Source organism: Eleutherodactylus coqui, chromosome 4, assembly GCF_035609145.1.
Source record: "Eleutherodactylus coqui strain aEleCoq1 chromosome 4, aEleCoq1.hap1, whole genome shotgun sequence".
Classification (NCBI taxonomy): domain Eukaryota; kingdom Metazoa; phylum Chordata; class Amphibia; order Anura; family Eleutherodactylidae; genus Eleutherodactylus; species Eleutherodactylus coqui.
In genome coordinates, this window is record NC_089840.1 from 62,745,151 (window position 1) to 62,766,014 (window position 20,864).

General features: G+C 48.3%; 1 protein-coding gene across 2 annotated transcripts in view; it reads left to right on the forward strand.

Moving 5' to 3' along the window:
• The first annotated feature begins 847 nt into the window (after positions 1-847).
• The window catches only part of TAOK1 (TAO kinase 1), a 123,558-nt gene continuing 103,541 nt past the window's right edge, over positions 848-20,864 (forward strand). Inside the window, exon 1 of one of the 2 annotated variants that reach the window (XM_066599579.1) lies at positions 848-1,033. The gene's annotated coding sequence lies outside the window, so the exon portion shown is untranslated. Of the gene's footprint in view, positions 1,034-5,902; positions 5,986-20,864 lie in introns of those variants that run through there. The other variant, XM_066599580.1, reaches the window with a different exon arrangement.

Sequence of the window (20,864 nt, forward strand, 5' to 3'; positions counted from 1 at the left end):
AAGGTGAACTCTGATTAGTAACCGCGATCGCGAAAGAAGGACCCCCAACACGGAATGATTACCGTTAAAAAAAAAGTTGGATCCTGTGAATTTGGACCATAATTGTTCAGCATAAACATGTCCAACATCTGAGGCCGCTTTCGCACGGTCAAGAAAATCGTGCGCAATTTGTGCTTTGCGAGACGCACAAATATGAACCCCATTCTTTTGAATGGGGTCATATACATGAGCATTTATTTCCCGCACCACGTCGTATTTTAGGCGCTCACTCGGAGCGCCTTGCCCATTGTTTTCAATGCGGCTGGAAAACACTTCGTATAGCGTGCGAAGTACACGCGAGGTTTCCCATGGAAAACACTTGCCGATCCTCCGGCGCGACTGAAAAACTTGATGTTCCGTGTAAAAAGTGATCTTTCAGTCCCTTGAAAGGCTAGCGCTCGAGCGAATGAGGGAAAAAACGTAAACAGTTCTCGCTCGGTGTAATCAGGTTTCACCGTAAGTGCGGAAATGAGAGAAATAATGAATGGTTGCTAGGGGCAACCAGCTTGGTTCCGGGTGATTAGCACTCAAGTGGTTGCCCCTAGCAACCAATCAGACCATTTCCAGAAGAAGCTGCCATCTGATTGGCTACTGAGTGATGGCCCCACAAAGTTCACAGAGGACACGTCTCCACATGAAAGTCCATAAAGTTTGTGCCCCCCTGTAATAACGCGAGATTTGAGTGAAGCTGGGCCGAGTGCGGTGATCAGAGGCCGGTGACCCTCCCGTCCCTGTGAGGGTGTGCGCGGCGCTCCCGGCACGACCTGCACGGCGCCATCTTTGCGCGCTCTATGCCCGCCCTCCCAGAGGCGGAGAAGGAGGCCGGGAGCTCCGGTCACACCGATACGAGCAGCAGCCGCGGCCGCTCCGCCCTCCATTCCCGCCTCCACCAGCCCGGGCCGGCCTTTGTTTCCGGTGCTCGCAGCGCCCTCTTGCTGCCCCTCCCCAGCTCGGTTTTGGGATCAGTACGAGGCCGTCTGGACGTCGCTGTGAGGTAAAGGAGGGTGTTGTGTGGGGCTGCTGCCGGCAGTTATGAGGAGGGCCCAGGGCTGAGGGCTCCCAGGCCCGAAACAGGCCTTGCCCTTCCATGGGGTAAACATGAGGCCGGAGGGGCAGAGCTGGGGGCATTTACTCGGAAGGGGACACTCCCCAAGGCCTCCCATGGATGTGTCTAGTCATAGTGAGCGCCCCCTAGTCACTGACAGCCGCCGGGCATGCAAGTGTCAAACAGCACAGCCCCCCATGTCACTGCCGGAGAGCTCGGATGTAGCAGAGCTCAGTCTGTCCTTGCCATCTTGTTCTGCCCTTGCCATCTGTTTACTTGGGACTGCATTGTTCTGCTTTACATGACCAGTTCGGCTCTGCTTCATGGTGGGTGAGCTGAAGTTGTCAGATGCGCTGAAGCAAACTCTGAAGTTGTGGTGGCCTTTGCACTGTTGGAAGTGGGCAGCCCCTGAAACTATACTGATAGATGCCATAGGAGTGGTGGCACACAACCACATTGGCCACCTAGTTGGCAGGAAATGCCCAGTCCATTAATGATCTGATGTCCATTACCCATGTAGGGTTTGGTGTGATTATCAGGAAGGGGCACAGCTGTACATCGCTACATTGTATCTATAGGGAAGGGGCACAGCTGTATGCCTCTACATTGTATCTATAGGGAAGGGGCGCAGCTGTACGGCGCTACATTGTATCTATAGGGAAGGGGCGCAGCTGTACAGTGCTACATTGTATCTATAGGGAAGGGGCACAGTCGTACAGCGCTACATTGTATCTATAGGGAAGGGGCGCAGCTGTACTGCGCTACATTGTATCTATAGGGAAGGGGCGCAGCTGTACGGCGCTACATTGTATCTATAGGGAAGGGGCGCAGCTGTACAGCGCTACATTGTATCTATAGGGAAGGGGCGCAGCTGTACGGCGCTACATTGTATCTATAGGGAAGGGGCGCAGCTGTACGGCGCTACATTGTATCTATAGGGAAGGGGCGCAGCTGTACGGCGCTACATTGTATCTATGGGGAAGGGGCGCTGTTGTACAGCTCTACATTGTATCTATAGGGAAGGGCCACAGCTGTACTGCGCTACATTGTATCTATAGGGAAGGGGCACAGTTGTACAGCGCTACATTGTATCTATAGGGAAGGGGCACAGCTGTACTGCGCTACATTGTATCTATAGGGAAGGGGCACAGCTGTACTGCGCTACATTGTATCTATAGGGAAGGGGCACAGCTGTACTGCGCTACATTGTATCTATAGGGAAGGGGCACAGCTGTACTGCGCTACATTGTATCTATAGGGAAGGGGCGCTGTTGTACGGCGCTACATTGTATCTATAGGGAAGGGGCACAGCTGTACTGCGCTACATTGTATCTATAGGGAAGGGGCGCTGTTGTACGGCGCTACATTGTATCTATAGGGAAGCCTCCTTGTTGGCTTCTGTATGTGACAGTGACAAGCTTGGGGTTGACGATCAGATTTCGAAGCATGAGGTTGTGCTGCATTATTGACATTGCTGATGTGTTTGGTAACGTGTTTTCATGATATAGAACAGGAATGCAAGTTTATAGCATCTTCATGGGTGGCAGGATTTGCACGTGTGAATGCAATATAGGTCCGAGGAAAATCGGACCTGTATCTTACCTGTAAACAGGTGATTTTCGGGCCTCTGAAATGTTTCTTTTAAAAAAAGTGCAATTTGCAATGCTGAACTACGTGGTTGCATGTATGTGTGAAAAAAAAAACTGCACGTTCGTTCCAATAGGCAAATTCTTCTAGTGGAATTGCCCGAAGATGGGACATGCTGCAATTTTTCGATCTCAGACTATCAGTGCAAGCGATAATTTGCTCATGTAAATGAACCCATTGAAAATAATGTTATATCAACATGGAAGTTCTGTGCGTCTTGCAATCACAGAACTTGCGCGTTATCCTCCGTTTAAATACAGCCTAAGGTCAGATTGACATGAGTATAAGCGTTTTTACGCATTCGTGCGTGCATCATCGTATTTATTGTACTTTGTACACAAAAACGTGCGCTGTTGCTCTCAGCTGTACTGCGCTACATTGTATCTATAGGGAAGGGGTGCTGTTGTACGGCTCTACATTGTATCTATAGGGAAGGGGCGCAGCTGTACGGCTCTACATTGTATCTATAGGGAAGGGGCGCAGCTGTACGGCTCTACATTGTATCTATAGGGAAGGGGCGCAGCTGTACGGCTCTACATTGTATCTATAGGGAAGGGGCGCAGCTGTACGGCGCTACATTGTATCTATAGGGAAGGGGCGCAGCTGTACGGCTCTACATTGTATCTATAGGGAAGGGGCGCAGCTGTACGGCTCTACATTGTATCTATAGGGAAGGGGCGCAGTCGTACGGCGCTACATTGTATCTATAGGGAAGGGGCGCAGCTGTACGGCGCTACATTGTATCTATAGGGAAGGGGCGCAGCTGTACGGCTCTACAATGTATCTATAGGGAAGGGGCGCAGCTGTACGGCTCTACAATGTATCTATAGGGAAGGGGCGCAGCTGTACGGCTCTACAATGTATCTATAGGGAAGGGGCGCAGCTGTACGGCTCTACAATGTATCTATAGGGAAGGGGCGCAGCTGTACGGCTCTACATTGTATCTATAGGGAAGGGGCGCAGTTGTACGGCGCTACATTGTATCTATAGGGAAGGGGCGCAGCTGTACGGCGCTACATTGTATCTATAGGGAGGGGGCACAGCTGTACGGCTCTACATTGTATCTATAGGGAGGGGGCAGAGTCGTACGGCGCTACATTGTGTGTATATATAGGGAAGGGGCACAGTCGTTCGGCGCTACATTGCATCTATAGGGAAGGGGCGCTGTTGTACAGCGCTACATTGTATCTATAGGGAAGGGGCGCTGTTGTACAGCGCTACATTGTATCTATAGGGAAGGGGCGCTGTTGTACAGCGCTACATTGTATCGTTAGGGAAGGGGCGCTGTTGTACAGCGCTACATTGTATCTATAGGGAAGGGGCGCTGTTGTACAGCGCTACATTGTATCTATAGGGAAGGGGCGCTGTTGTACAGCGCTACATTGTATCTATAGGGATGGGGCGCTGTTGTACAGCGCTACATTGTATCTATAGGGAAGGGGCGCTGTTGTACAGCGCTACATTGTATCTATAGGGAAGGGGCGCTGTTGTACAGCGCTACATTGTATCTATAGGGAAGGGGCGCTGTTGTACGGCGCTACATTGTATCTATAGGGAAGGGGCGCTGTTGTACGGCGCTACATTGTATCTATAGGGAAGGGGCGCTGTTGTACGGCGCTACATTGTATCTATAGGGAAGGGGCGCAGCTGTACGGCGCTACATTGTATCTATAGGGAAGGGGCGCAGCTGTACGGCTCTACATTGTATCTATAGGGAAGGGGCGCAGCTGTACGGCTCTACAATGTATCTATAGGGAAGGGGCGCAGCTGTACGGCTCTACATTGTATCTATAGGGAAGGGGCGCAGCTGTACGGCTCTACATTGTATCTATAGGGAAGGGGCGCAGCTGTACGGCGCTACATTGTATCTATAGGGAGGGGGCAGAGTCGTACGGCGCTACATTGTGTATATATAGGGAAGGGGCGCAGTCGTTCGGCGCTACATTGTATCTATAGGGAAGGGGCGCAGTTGTTCGGCGCTACATTGTATCTATAGGGAAGGGGCGCAGTCGTTCGGCGCTACATTGTATCGATAGGGAAGGGGCGCAGTCGTTCGGCGCTACATTGTATCGATAGGGAAGGGGCGCAGTCGTTCGGCGCTACATTGTATCGATAGGGAAGGGGCGCAGTCGTACGGCGCTACATTGTATCGATAGGGAAGGGGCGCAGTCGTACGGCGCTACATTGTATCGATAGGGAAGGGGCGCAGTCGTACGGCGCTACATTGTATCGATAGGGAAGGGGCACATGGAACATTGGTTCATACATTGTATAAGCAAGGGTCACTCGTAACATTGGTTGATAGGTTGTATCGATAGGAAAGGGGCACAGTCGTACAGCGCTACATTGTATCGGTAGGGAAGGGGCACATTGAACGTTGGTCGATACATTGTATCCGTAAAGAGGGGTCACGCCTAACATTGGTCGATACGTTGTATCCATAAGGAAGGGTCACACGTAACATTGGTCGATACGTTGTATCCATAAGGAAGGCTCACACGTAACATTGGCTAATACATTGGTCGTTACATTGTATCTAGAAGCAGTGTAGGTAATTGCAAGAGGTCTGATGTCAAAAACGCAGCTGTCACGAGAGTAGGATCATCGCATCCCAACGGGGCTTCAGCTTCTGGTTTGTCGTCGCCAGTCCTTTTTTTTAATGTGTTGCAGTTTTGTTTCTTGCGTTTGCAGCGCCAGTCACTGCTTAGTAATGTCGGTGGCAGTGCCAAGGTTAACAGCTCTCTAATGAGCCCCAGCTCGGAATGTTTCCTGCTTCTCTTCTGCTTTCTATCTCTTTCTATGTTTGTATCTTGAGTGCTGCAATGCTGCAGATCTCCACTATCCTCTCCTGACAAACACGAGCCTGGCTGTGTGTTACTGTAAATGTTATTGGAGGGAGGAGGGGAGGCCTGGGAAGGCAGCGGAAGGAGCTCAGAGGAAGGTTGGTGGCACCACATACTTACATTAAATAACAAAGAAAATCATTCTCATTGTCTTTATCCCAGCCCCACCTAACGCATGCATGAATCTTGTGCTGGGCTATACAAGAAATATCAGCCTCTGCTTGCCAGCAAGTGTGTGTGTGGTGTTTGCATTGGGGATGTTTTGCATGCTACATAGGTGGATTCTGTTTGCTGTCCACATGTCATGTTGCTGTGCGTTCAGATCCATTGTTGACAGATCAGCGTTCTTCTCAGCTTTGCCAACAACATCTGTAAACATCTCGGGTACAGTTGTGTCCTCAGACTGGCACCGTAAGTTCACTCACAACAGGGAATTGTTTAGGTTGCCCTCCTTGCCAGCCTGTTTGAGGGCTGGATGGAGTTGTTTGTTTGGTGGGTGACGCTTTGCAGGGAGATGCTCTGATTTTTTCCTGATGACATCATTGCGTTTCGTGTAGGGTGGACGAATACTTGATCTAGTCTGGTCACATGAAGGCCAATGATGTGATAATGCATTACGTAATGGTCAAACTAAGTTCATCAAAAACTGACAAAGTCCCAGCTATGGAAGCTACCTCCTTGTTGGCTTCTGTATGTGACAGTGACAAGCTTGGGGTTGACTATCAGATTTCTAAGCATGAGGTTGTGCTGCATTATTGACATTGCTGATGTGTTTGGTAACGTGTTTTCATGATATAGAACAGGAATGCAAGTTTATAGCATCTTCATGTGTGGCGGGATTTGCATGTGTGAATGCAATATAGGTCCGAGGAAAATCGGACCTGTATCTTACCTGTAAACAGGTGATTTTCAGGCCTCTGAAATGTTTCTTTTAAAAAAAGCGCAATTTGCATTGCTGTACTACGTGGTTTCATGTATGTGTGAAAAAAAAAACTGCACGTTTGTTCCAATAGGCAAATTCTTCTAGTGGAATTGCCCAAAGATGGGACATGCTGCAATTTTTCCATCTCAGACTATCAGTGCAAGCGATAATTGGCTCATGTAAATTAACCCATTGCAAATGTTATATCAACATGGAAGTTCTGTGCGTCTTGCAACCACAGAACTTGCGCGTTATCCTCCGTTTAAATACATCCTAAGGTCAGATTGACATGAGTATAAGCGTTTTTACGCATTCGTGCGCGCATCATCGTATTTATTGTAATTTGTACACAAAAACGTGCGCTGTTGCTCTCAGCTATTGAAATGGCCAGTAGTTTCAGGAGTTCAAAACTTTCTGTTTTCTGCACTTTTACACAGAGAGAACATATTCCTTTTCTTTTTTTTTTGCAGTCGAATAGTGCATGCCAAATACGCATACATGAATGAACCCATTGAAATCATTGGGTTCTATTTTCTGCTTATTGCGCACTCAAGCCTTTCGTGCACAAATATGATCGTGTGAACATGGCCATAGGCCGCCTGCACATGAGCGGAAATTCCGCGGCGGTATTTCCGCCGCTGGAAGCCTGCATAGGATAGCATTAACAAACGCAATCCTATGCAGACGGCCGCACGAAATCTCGCGCGGCAAACAAACCACGGCATGTTCTATTTGAGCCCTGCACAGAAACGTCACTCACCCGCCGCCGGCTCCGGTCTGCGCCGGCAAGCCGGCACATCAAACAGTTGGAGCCGCGGGCGTGAGTGAGTACGCGCTGGTCCCTGCAGGCACTCGGGTCTGGTCCCACAGCGAGAATCCTCGCCGCCGGATCCAACCTGCCCGTCTGCAGGCAGCCTAATTCACATATGCATTGGAGGCTTCGTTCAGAGTCTTCCGGAATAAAATCCTGGCTAAAACCTTGTAGTATCGTCCAGGAAAATGCTGAAAGTCCAACAAAGCCTACTGGGCTCTTTGGGCGCCGTTCTAGGACCAATTCCGTTCCTGGCTGTTGCTGTGTTTTTGCCTTCCCATGATGGAATAGGAAAATGTTATCCCCCAAATACAGGTGAGAATATGACCTTAGGCCGGTCTCGCATGATCAGATCTGTATTGCGGATTCTGCAATCGTCTGCATGGATCATCCGCGGTAAAACACGTGCATTGAAAGGCATGTACTTTTGATTTTTGCTTTTCACTCAGATACAAATTGTATATTCAGCAAGTGGGGAAAAAAAATTGCGGCATGCTCTATTTTACTTCAGAATCTATGCAAACGGCCTCTCAAAGTCAATGGAGGCATCCATCCCACAATGAGGTACACAGGGTCACCGGCCAGGCTCGCAGACGGAATCTGCTGCATGCAGAAGCCGATCCCTTCGCGTGAACCGGGCCTAAGGCCGTCTTCACATGGGCAGTACCTGCTGCAGAATTTCCGCAGTGTATACAGTACAAGCCATGTGGACTCTGCTCTTCTGACTTGTCTGCTTTAGGCCGAATGCCCATGGTTGGATTATTGCTGCGGAAATCGCGGTCAGACACCCGCCGCGATTTCCACAGCAATGTCCGTCCATAGACATGCTGTGTAAAGCAATTCTTCCCTGTCCATGAGCGGAAATCAGCTGCCATTTTCCACTCGCGGGGGGAGAATCACAGCATGTTCTAATTTGTGCGGAAAAAACACACTGAAGGCTTCCATTGCAGTCAATGGAAGCCGTTCGTCCTGCCATACTTCTGGGCACAGCAGAAATTTTGCTGGAATTCGCGTCCTACCCCACGGCGCATGCACATCGGCTCGCACACAGACACTCTCGTAGCGGATCCAGACAGTTGAGTATAGGGTCTCTTGAGGGCCGTGGGTCTGATTCTGCTGTGAGATTTCACATGCGGACCCGACCCGGCCATGGGCATGAGGCCATAGGGTGAATCACACTTGCGTGTAAATGTGAGCTTCACATGTTGAGACCCCTGGCAATCTGCAAGTTAGCCCCTTTCCAGAGGATAAGTCAAAAGTCTGGTACAACCTCTTTAAACCCTCACTGACCTTTTCGGTGGCATATCCTTTTGATGTCTGAAGACTCCTGTAATATCCTATGGAATACAAGTGTTACCAACCAAAGTTATGTGTTAGGCCTCAGGCCGGTCTCACATGAGCATATACTACTGCATATTACGCTGCAGTTTTTGCATATGTAATATGCAGTACTAATCTCCCATACTTTCAGTTGTGCTGCTCACACGATGTGTGTGAAAAAGCGGCATATTCTGTATTGGCTCATATTGCACGCCAAGATGGTACATGGGGATTGGCAACACGTAAGTACACGTCATTGCGTGCTTGTACGTGAGACCCATGCTGCTGTCAGCTTGGCCTTATGTGCATCACATGGGTCTACTGAACCCCCGTATTACCGTACAATGCTACGTTGGGTGCTGTTTGTGTAGAGCTATTCTCTCTCTAGAATCAATGCTTTTGGGCAAGAAAAGCTCCCCATGTTGGGTTAGCAGCATGCTTTTGGTTTCTGCTGAGATGCAGTAAAAGCCCCTTGCACTTCTGTGGGTGCCGTATTACACCTTCATATAAAATGAAGTCATAATATGCCTTTGTGCATGAAATCAAAGTCCGCGATAGACCTCTTCACAAGTCCATTTGTAATCGGGCAATTAGAACTTGGATATAGGCTGTTTTCGCATGGACAAGTGTAGTGGCCTGGATCCACAATGCGTCTACTAGCTCACAGCATCGTAGGGAACTATGTTTCTGCAAGTTTGGGTTAGTAGACCCACGGTCAGTCCAAGACCACGCACCTGTAATTCATTGCTAGTGTGAAAGTGTCCTTTAACATCAACTACACAACTCAAAAATGAGACTGAGCCGTGATTGGACTCAACTTTTACCTGATTTCCAGGATTTTTCCATCTCTGATGAGCCCTTTTATAAAACGCATGAAGATGATTTTGGTGTATGTTTGCACCCTGCGGAGTCATTCTGGAATGCTTCAGCACGTGCGTGGATTTTTGCAAGCCCCGTGTAGATGAATGGGCAGTCGCAGAAGTGTCTGCAACAAATCTACTGCGTGTGAACATAGCCTTGCAGAAACAAGAATACCCACCATCGCACGCTACTGAAATGCCCAGCTATCTTTTCTTTTACATTGATCTTGTGATTTGTATATTAGAATAGTCAATGACAGACAGGAATGTCAGGAGCTGAACTCTATGATGAATAGTCCTAGATACGTCAAGTACAAATGGGTAGTAAGTAGTCAGGCATTTCATAATGTGCTCTACTCCCTAAAGCCTGGGCCAATTACAATGTTATGGCACGTAGGCTTTGGTGTGACTATAATCAAGGGGCACAGCTGTACAGCGCTACATTGTATCTATGGGGAAGGGGCACAGCTGTACTGCGCTACATTGTATCTATAGGGAAGGGGCGCAGTCGTACAGCGCTACATTGTATCTATAGGGAAGGGGCGCAGTCGTACAGCGCTACATTGTATCTATAGGGAAGGGGCGCAGTCGTACAGCGCTACATTGTATCTATAGGGAAGGGGCGCAGTCGTACAGCGCTACATTGTATCTATAGGGAAGGGGCGCAGTTGTACAGCGCTACATTGTATCGTTAGGGAAGGGGCACAGCTGTACTGCGCTACATTGTATCTATAGGGAAGGGGCACAGTTGTACAGCGCTACATTGTATCGTTAGGGAAGGGGCACAGTTGTACAGCGCTACATTGTATCGTTAGGGAAGGGGCACAGTTGTACAGCGCTACATTGTATCGTTAGGGAAGGGGCACAGTTGTACTGCGCTACATTGTATCGTTAGGGAAGGGGCACAGTTGTACTGCGCTACATTGTATCGTTAGGGAAGGGGCACAGTTGTACTGCGCTACATTGTATCGTTAGGGAAGGGGCACAGTTGTACGGCGCTACATTGTATCGTTAGGGAAGGGGCACAGTTGTACGGCGCTACATTGTATCGTTAGGGAAGGGGCACAGTTGTACGGCGCTACATTGTATCGTTAGGGAAGGGGCACAGCTGTACGGCGCTACATTGTATCGTTAGGGAAGGGGCACAGCTGTACGGCGCTACATTGTATCGTTAGGGAAGGGGCACAGCTGTACGGCGCTACATTGTATCTATAAGGAAGGGGCACAGCCGTACGGCGCTACATTGTATCGTTAGGGAAGGGGCACAGCCGTACGGCTCTACATTGTATCGTTAGGGAAGGGGCACAGCTGTACGGCGCTACATTGTATCGTTAGGGAAGGGGCACAGCTGTACGGCGCTACATTGTATCTATAAGGAAGGGGCACAGCCCTACGGCGCTACATTGTATCGTTAGGGAAGGGGCACAGTTGTACGGCTCTACATTGTATCGTTAGGGAAGGGGCACAGCCGTACGGCTCTACATTGTATCGTTAGGGAAGGGGCACAGCGTACTGCGCTACATTGTATCGTTAGGGAAGGGGCACACTTGTACAGCGCTACATTGTATCGTTAGGGAAGGGGCACACTTGTACAGCACTACATTGTATCTAGCACAGCGCAAAAAATGCTGCTTTAATGGGTCAGAACAACCAAAGTGAGACCGCAGGTTTTAATGGTGACACGAGCAAGGCCTCACTTGGTACACTCGGAAAAAAAGAATATCCGTGTAACAGACTTGTCGGCCCGATTATTGCGCTCCAAACATGCGTTTTCATGCCGATGCAAGGAGTTTTTCTGGCAAAAAAAGCCTCATGGGTCCCCTTTAGGGGGTTGATTTCCAGTGGAGTGTCCGCAGCGAGCATTCCACTGCAGGTCAGCTGCAGAATGCCTGCCTCCAGACTCACACATTTGATGCGGGTTTCATTGCGAATTTCTGTGCGGAATTCACCTCATTGAGAGGAGGTGAATTCCGCAGCGGAGACGGTGATGAAATTGACATGTCGTGGATTTGAATTCCATGTTGCAAGTCAATTTCGGCACGGGTTTTATGCAGGGATTTGGCCGGTTGTGGATGAGATTTTCAAAATCTCATCCCCATTGCCACTAAAGTAAATGCAGCGGAATCTTCACACGGAAACTCCGCAGCAGTTCCACTCCGTGTGAACCCCACCTAAGGCCTCCTGTCCACCGGCGATATGTCACTGCGATTTCCGCAGCGAAAACCCGGCCACAGGTAACGCAGTGCATGCTTCCTATAGACTTAACTATGTCAAGCGCAGCCCAAAATCCACGAGTGAAGAATCATAGCGATTCTCTGCTCATGGGAATCAAATCGCGGCTTGCTGTGATGTGCCCCAATTCTCCGCGGTAAGCCTATTGATCAGATAGGCTCATCGCGGAGACCTACCAGTGCTAGCGATATTTCGGCACGGGCGTGGGCAGGCAGCCTAAGGGTGCTTTCACACATGGCATATTTGTGTACTTGAAATACCTTGCGAATTATGTGCAAAAATTTCCCGCTGTGTAGACGAGGTTTTTGGCTTATACTGTAAGGCTGGGTTCCCACACAGCGGATTTGACGCTAAAATACCGTCCGGAATTTCGCCGCAGCAAATCCGCCTGCAGCCGCTAATCCCAGGATTATTCAGCCATGTGGACGGGACACGGGATGGAGACGCCGCCGCTGCAAAGTCGGGTGCTGCGGTGCGGATTCGCTGGCCGCAGCATGTTCATTTTTTTTGCTTCTTCCGCTGCGGCCGCGCTCTCCTCTATGGGATCGCCGGCCGCAGCAGAAGAGCGAGCAGCCAGGCCACTTCAAAACCCGTGGCTAAGTGCCGCGGGTTTTGAAGCAGCGCTTCTCCAGGCGGAAATGTCACGGTTTTTCGCTGCAGCCAAACCAAGAGATTTCCGTTGGGATTACGGTGTGTGTGAACCCAGGGTAAACGCTATGAAGTTTTGCAGTTATTCCGCAGCATTTGCAGTACAAGTCATGTGGACGAGATCTCAAAAACTTTGTTCACACCGACTGGCAAATTTCCACAAAGCATCCACGGTGTGTTTGAAATACACTGTGCGTTATTAATCTGCAGCATGTCTATCCCTGCTGTGGATTTCATTCCTTGGGTCTGTTAGAGAGGACTTGGCTCTCCTGACGGTCTTTTTCAGTAAATACTCGCACTCCTGTGAAATCACTTTGATGGAGCACTTTTTTCTAACAGTTTTGCATTGTTTAGTTCCTGTTGTTCCTCCTGGAAATGTATGAATTATGCCTCATGCACAGGGGCGGATGTGCTTTGCGAAATCCGTAGCAAATCCAGCCCATAGCATGCTATAGCAATAGGTGACTTCCTGCCCACGAAGTCGGTGAAAGCTGTCCGCCCCGCGGCCGTTCTGCAATCATCATTGCAGAATGATCGCGGCAGCACCATAGCGACGGCGCGGCGTCCTCTATACTGCGCATGCGCGTCGGCCGGCACATCAGCAGCAGAGGGGAAGATGCCAGAGAGGTATGCTGAGGCCGCAGGCTGGGTACTGGGTGGGAGTCTTGCAGCAGAGTTCGACATGCAGGTCCAACCCGGCCGTGTCAGGCCGCCTTAATAGACCATTGATTGTGACCATTGCCCTTGTCAATATGTATGTCCCTATATACTCTGGCATTGCCCAATCAGCATGTATAGACAGACCATGTTGACAATGGGAATGGTAACGCCTAGTTGTCAATTTATTCTCACTGCAGAAGAAAGTACATAGAGAAGAGTTCTCAGGACAGTGATTCTTCAAATGTTTTATGGGATATGCAAGTATTTACTTAGGCCTCATGTCCACAGGGGAAAATCAGGCCCGCCGCGGATTCTTCATGCAGAATCCCGCAGCAGGTCCCTCCTTTCCCGCGGACATGAGGCCTAAAAACATTTACTTACCTGTCTGGATGCTGCGGATCTTCCCTCCGTCGCGGCCAGATCTTCTTTCTTCGGACCGGCGGATGTGCTTGGCACGCCGGCAGCGTGCCGCGTGCATGCACTGTGCAATTTTTTAAAAAAAACTCCTGCTCTGCCGCGCTCCCGCGCCGGACAGCAGGAATTCAGCTGCGGGTGTGCCGCGGATCCGGACGGCTTCCATAGGCTTCAATAGAAGCCTGCGGGAGCTGTCCCCGCGAGAGACCCGCACTAAAATGGAGCATGCTGCGGTTGTTTTCCCACACGCAATCCGCGCCTCAGGGGAAAATGGCATCCGCAGGTATTTAATTACCTGCGGGTGTCCAGTGCATCCCTATGGGGCGCGGATCAGGCGTGTGGGTGACCCGCTGCGGATCTGTCCCCGTGGACATGAGGCCTTAAACATTAGGAAGCAGGGATTTACTCTTTAAGGATCTCCCTCAGTTAATATGTTGGTCAACTTTGCAGATTTTCAGGGCGCACTGCGTGTATCACCAAGATGTTGGCTTCCTCACAGATTAAACATACATGGAAGGTTCACATCTTATACAGTAATTACAATTAACAATATGTAAACACCTGCACAACAGATGTTAAATGAAATCCTTGGATAAAGTATATTTTCCCGCGTGACGGGGAGGCGCAGTCATTAGGTGTCCTGTTGGTTATGGGCTGGAGTACTGGAGTATTGGCTAGAATTATGGTCGACTATATACAAAGATGTAATATCTCTTCAGTGATACAGTAGGCGCACACATCCCGTCTATAAATGTAGACATCACATCTTAAGGATGAGTGAAGGCTCATTTACACGTAACGCCTATCGCTCAAAATTCGTTCAAACAAATGAATTTTAGTGATCATTCAGTGTGAAGCAAAAAAACCTCTCGCTTGTCGTTGGCTCGCTGGCTTCCCGCTCAGCGCTTCCCATAGGAGGTGAGGCACTGAGCGAGAAGCGGAAAAGAAGCCGGCAGCAAGTCTTGCAGTTTAAATGCTCTGCAAGAGCGGTAATGGCCGCGCTTGTGCAGTCGTTTCAAAGACTATCGACCCGTGTAAAAGGGCCTTAAGTATTAGGAAAGAGTAGATGGCTGATTGTGGCAGATTTACATCTTCATCTCTGTTGTTCCCCTTACTTGGCCTGTAGCTCATTACTTTGCTCTTCCTTTTTTGGTTTAGTCTTTCGTAGTGTCTTAGGCCCCTTTTACATGGGACGACCTGTCAGGGACAGATGCCCTCAGTGATGTTCGCTCCTGTCCTTATAAACATGACTGATCATCGCTCAGTGAATGGAGGTGGAGCCGGCCGGATATGGTTACAGTCGCCTGCCTCATTTTTAAAGAAAGGGAGTTATCTATTAGACCTCCAATGCCCCTATTCAAGCACTGAACCACCCCACACCTAATTAGTCGTGCAGTCCTTATATACAATTGCTGAGCAGTACCTCCCCATATGGCCGTTATTAACTCGGCTATGTGGGTATTCAGGATCTTGCACTTTTAGAGAGGTGGTGATACATATACATCGATTACCACCACTCTTAGGGTGCCAGGCACAAGTTTATACTATCATCTAGGTGATGGGGAGAGTACCATAGGCTACCGTTAGCACCTTAATTGTGTAGGCTCAAGGTAGTACATAGCCTACTGTAAGTGTGTATGTATGTGGCTAATTCAACTTTCCTTTGCATCAGCCTCACCTGATATGTTTGTTTGTCCTTTGTTACCGGTCCAAAAACTATTTTTTTTAAACTTAATTTAATAAAAGTTGCATTTTAAAGGGGTCCTCTTCAGTGACACGGCAGTTGTTTACAGATGAACTGCCTGTTTACACTGCCCAATCGTCGTTAGATTTTTAGGTTTACTGAAACCGAACACCAAATGAATTATTGTTGGTCGTTCATTCGCCGGCAGCATTAACAGTGACTTATTCTTCAGATTCCTGCATTTCAGTGAGAATCGGAACAATTCTCTTTCAGTGTAAATGCATGCACTGAGTGAACCATGAATGACAACGATGAGCCCATGTAATAACGATGAGCCCATGTAATAACGATGAGCCCATGTAATAACGATGAGCCCATGTAATAACGATGAGCCCATGTAATAACGATGAGCCCATGTAATAACGATGAGCCCATGTAATAACGATGAGCCCATGTAATAACGATGAGCCCATGTAATAACGATGAGCCCATGTAATAACGATGAGCCCATGTAATAACGATGAGCCCATGTAATAACGATGAGCCCATGTAATAACGATGAGCCCATGTAATAACGATGAGCCCATGTAATAACGATGAGCCCATGTAATAACGATGAGCCCATGTAATAACGATGAGCCCATGTAATAACGATGAGCCCATGTAATAACGATGAGCCCATGTAAACAGGCAGTCGTTGGTCTATGAAGAGAGGCTGGCCAGAATGATCCCCGGCCGTCCCATCTCCCGTCACTGAGTGGTGATAGTTTCTGTGTTTTTATACAGGACTGATCATCGCCTGGATGACTTTTGGGCGGTCAGCGCCCAACAGGTCACCCCTTAGTCTTTATTGGTGTGTGGCAGCCATGCAGTTTGGGTTCTTGTTTGCAGGGCAATTTTGTGCAGGAAATATCTGGTAGCTCCATAGAGATAAATGTCACCGTAGTGGCCACCACTCTAGTAATGCAGGGAGACTCGGGATGATCGTGGGGGTCCCTGAAGTGAGAACCCCCAGTGATCATACACTTATCCCCTGTCCTGTGGATGGGTGATAAGTTACTATGGTGGACAATGCCTTTAATTCATTTTACATGTATACAAAGCTGTTTTATGCATCACAATTATACGGCGATTTCTGTCATTGCACTTTTTGAATATACAAAGGATATTTGCAATCCTAAATAATGTAGTACCATCAGGGCGTCCTTACATTAGTCTGACTAACACTAGTGATGTAACCCTGGTAACCCTGTAGAAGCTTTGAAGAGGATGTCCTTTTTTTTTTTTTTTTAGATAGCGAGAGAGGTGGGGTCTTCTATTAGAAGTTGCTAGTGATGATGTGTTGTATCAGTATGTGACCACTGCAGCCAATCACAAGTAGTTATACCAGTATTATGACGTGACCGCTGCAGCCAATCACAATTAGTTATAGCAGTATTGACATGTGACCGCTGCAGCCAATCACAATTAGTTATAGCAGTATTGACATGTGACCGCTGCAGCCAATCACAAGTAGTTATAGCAGTATTATGACATGTTACTGAGGCCAGATCTAAGAACCATCTAGTCACGGACATGACACACATGTGACTTTATAGGTTGCCATTAGTAGCACGGCCTATTAATGAAAAGGGGAAATGGTAACCTGCCATCTGGACACTGTCAGCTAGCTTCTCTTTGTGTAACGCCGAGCTGTGCCTTTTAGGGTGGCAGTATTTCTTATTTCTGGTTTATTATCGCTGTGATTGGAATTTGTTTCTTGGTCTACATGAAATGAAAGTCCACCAACCTTTGGAGCGCTTCTGCTCCATTGGCCGTCTTTGGCTCATTCCAGCACCTGGAGATTGCCCTATAGAATGCTTGTATAGCACTATGGGGCCATCTTCAGCTGCTGGAAAACGGCCCACAAAGCAGAAGTGCTCCGAAGGTGAAAGCGCAGGTCCCACTCATTTTGGTTTTTTTTAAAAGTGGTTTTCCCCTATTAAAGCGATTGTACCGCGGGCTCCGTACGCTCATGTAATAAGTGGTAACTTGCAGGTATTCAATTGCATCCCCATTAGTGTCGGAATCGTGTAATATGCGACTGCAAAACAGAACGCAGCATGTTCTGTTTTGCCGCGTATATGTGTCAGAGCCCATTGTTCTCTTTTGCCGCGTATATACACATACGTGGTTACATTATATATGAGCAGCAGATATACCTGTTATCGCTAAGCAACCACCTGAACTCGTCAGTGTCTCAGCAGTGAGACCCCCAATGATCAGACCTTATCATCTATGCTATGGATAGGTGATTAAAGTTAATTCTGATACAACCCCTTTAAATTACTGTCTTAGATCAAGTTATGCATTGACTCTATGATCTTTGGGGGCCACACCCCTGGGATCCCCGCTGATTTGGAGTATCGAAGGGCCACCGGTGTAGTGTTTTGTCCCCTTCATCATTTGTCTGATATAGCGGCCGCCCTGTTCACCTGTCTGTGCAGAGAAATGCAGCATTGAAAGGAATTGGGCTGGCTGCAGTTTCTGCACCGCTGTGAGTACAGGTGTGCTGCGGCCCCTTCATTCTCAGTGAGGGTCCATAGGTTGGATGCCCAATGATCAAAATACCCTCTAAGCCTTGGAGTGGTATGGCAGGTGGGCAATATTCTATCAGGTGGCAGTGATCTGAGAACTGAACATATGTATTTCATGGTTTTTGCCACCAAGCACATGGTACATGCAGTGTGACTGCAGCCGGACTGTCTTCTGCATTGTTGCATTAGAAGTACCAGCATTTCCCAATAATTAAAGCAGTAATTTAAAAGGTGTTGTGCGAGGAAAAGAAAGACTTTTAATAGCTGGGCAGGGGAGAAGTTTTCTTTCTTTACACACGTCAAATTGCTGCCCGTAGAAAATATTCTTGTTGGGATTGGCAGACCCTCATAATGCCTGGGCTGCTGCGGAACCTCATAATGCCTGGGCTGCTGCGGAACCTCATGCTTGCATCACTTTTATTTGAACACCAAACCACCATGAAAGTATGTCCTGATACTTAACATGGTGGTTTTGATGTGGAAATGCTGTGATGCGAGTGCCGTAACCTATAAAGCCACACTTTCATATTACTATTGCGCAGCCTGTTTGAGCTAATGGAGTCAAGGAGGGGTAGCAGTACTAGTGAGTAGCTAATTTGGTTACTACTCTCTGATCTCTAATTTACAGAAGTGCAGAAAGAAGATGGAAGTAATCATCTATACAGCGTGCAAGACTGCTTCGTATCAGGGTGTTAGGTAGGAGTCACAGAGGGGTAGTAGTACTGTACCAACACCCCCTCAAAAAACAGGGGTACAGTCCCTAGTCATCACCATTTTCAACGTGATGACGTTACCTGCTCGTTCCCGCAGGCAAAGGAGAATCGCGAGGTTCTCGTCTGTTGTAAAAGGAGCATTAGTACTAGACACATTTAAAGGAGTATTCCGATACTTTACCTATTGAGTCCCTATCCTCAGGATAGATTATGAATAGTTGATCTACGAGGGCCACATGCCACCTGTGATGCCGTTCTTTGCGCCCCCAACCACCTGGACCCAAGTGCTTGTTTGTTTATGGCTTCCTACATGTAGGACATGAGGAGTGGCCCGCAGCTCAGGAATGGGTAAGTACTAAAGGTGTGTTTACACGGCTTTCCATTAAATCCCGCTGTAGTAATTCACGAGGATTTCTGCAGCGGGTTAGCAATTAATGGAGCAACAGATTAAACTGCATGCCATAGGTCTAATCTGCATGCCACCAGGAATCCACGACAGTAAATGAATGAGAATGAATCCCTGATTGGTGTTTAAACCGAACGATTAGCAAACGACGTAACAATGACTTTTATGCCTGCAGAAAATGAACGATTAACAAAAATCAGAACGAATTATCATTTATTTTTGCTTGTTTGAACGATAACATTTTTTAGTATAATTGTTCCGTGTAAAAGGACCTTAAGGCTGGGTTCTCACACGCCAGAATCCTGTTGGAAATCTCGTGGTTTTGGCCGCAGTGAAAAAGTTGTGAGATTTCCGCCAGGAAAGCGCCGCTTCAAAGCGGCTTGGCTGCACACTTTTCCGCTGCGGCTGGCGCTCCCATAGAGGAGAGTGCGGCCTCATTGGAAAAGGAAAAAAAATAGCGTATCCGTGATGGATTTCTGAGAAATCTCGTCCACATGGCTGGCTAATACCTGGATTAGCCGCGGAGAAATTCCGGACGGAATTTCCGCGGCAAATCCGCCCTGATTGAACCCAGCCTAATGCTGTATTGTGGTAGTCTCCTCTGGGTCTCCGGTTTACCAGGAAATTAGAGTCCTTTTGATCCTTGTTGGTTGCTCCCAAAATTGTAGATGCGTTAGAGAGGTGTCTGTCTACGCATGCAGCTCTTTGCATTAGGGCTCTGACCCACGGATGGATATTTGCTGCGGAATCCGCTGCGGCGTCTGCACCGCAAATTCACAGCAATTAGTGCCTGTAGCATGCTATGGGAAATCGATTCTTCGTGTACACAGATTGTGGTTTCTGCCAGCAAAGGAAAAATCACAGCATGCTCCATTTTTCCACAGATTTCATGCGGACGGCTTCCATTGAAGTCAATGGAAGCCATCTGATCCGCGGCCCTCCTGCAGTTAAGTTGCGGAAAGGTTGTGGATGACGCGGGCAAAGCAGGAGTTTAAACAAAAACAAAAAACTGTACTCGCCCTGCGGACCATCTGCAAACGAGAAGACAGCAAATGCGTGTGGACATCGCTGCTAGCAGAGACTGAATCCGCATGCGGACTCTGGCTCTGCTGTGTGCCACTGGGTGTTGTGACATGCTAGGGTGTTACCACAACAGCTATGATCTTCAGTGGAGAGAGCCACATTGTCTCCACGTGGGAAAAGGGGCCCTCGTTCTTCCATTAGATAGGGAGTCCTTTTCTTATGCCATAAAGGTCTCTAATGGTAATATCACGTTTAAGATTTATTGTGGCCCTTCAAAGTTTTTCGGTATGGAAATGTGGCCCTCAGACTAAAAAAGATTGGGTATCCTGCCCTACAATGTAATGCGGCTAACCGGGCCTCTTCTAATGTCTGAGGGAGTTATGAGATTAGGACATTTTGGTATATATTGAAGGTGAAGGCTGGCCTTGATTCTGGCAGAATCCACTGACAATTTATTGTTGGCACTGCCAGTCTTCCAGTGGCTGCCATTGATGGAAACTAGGATCCAACAATTAGGATTTTTACCAAGCGGGTCCTATGTTTGCTTGGAGATAACGTCCTCCACATTTATATAGTGGTCTCCCGTTGCCCTCCCACACCCTTTATCACAATATTGTATTTGGCTGATAAGCATGCTAGTGGGGACTTGATGGCTGAACACTGGGTTCACACGTGGCAGAGTTGCCAGCGGTATGCCCGCAGCGCACATTCTGCCGCAGATCAGCTGTGGAACGCCTGCCTCCAAGCCCAGACCATTTGGTGCGTGTTTTTGAAGTGCGTTTCATTGCTGATTCCTATGCGGATTTCTCCTCCTCATTGAGAGGGTGTGAGTTCCACGGCGGAGATGGCGATACAATTGACATCACGCGGATTTGCATTCCGCGCCGCAACGAAGTTTCCGCACGGGTGTTGTGCGGGTGTTTTTTTTCTGCAGCATGTGGATGAGATTTTCAAAATCTTGTCCACTTTGCTGCTACTATAAATGCCACGCGGCAATTCCGCCCTGTGTGAACTCTGCCCA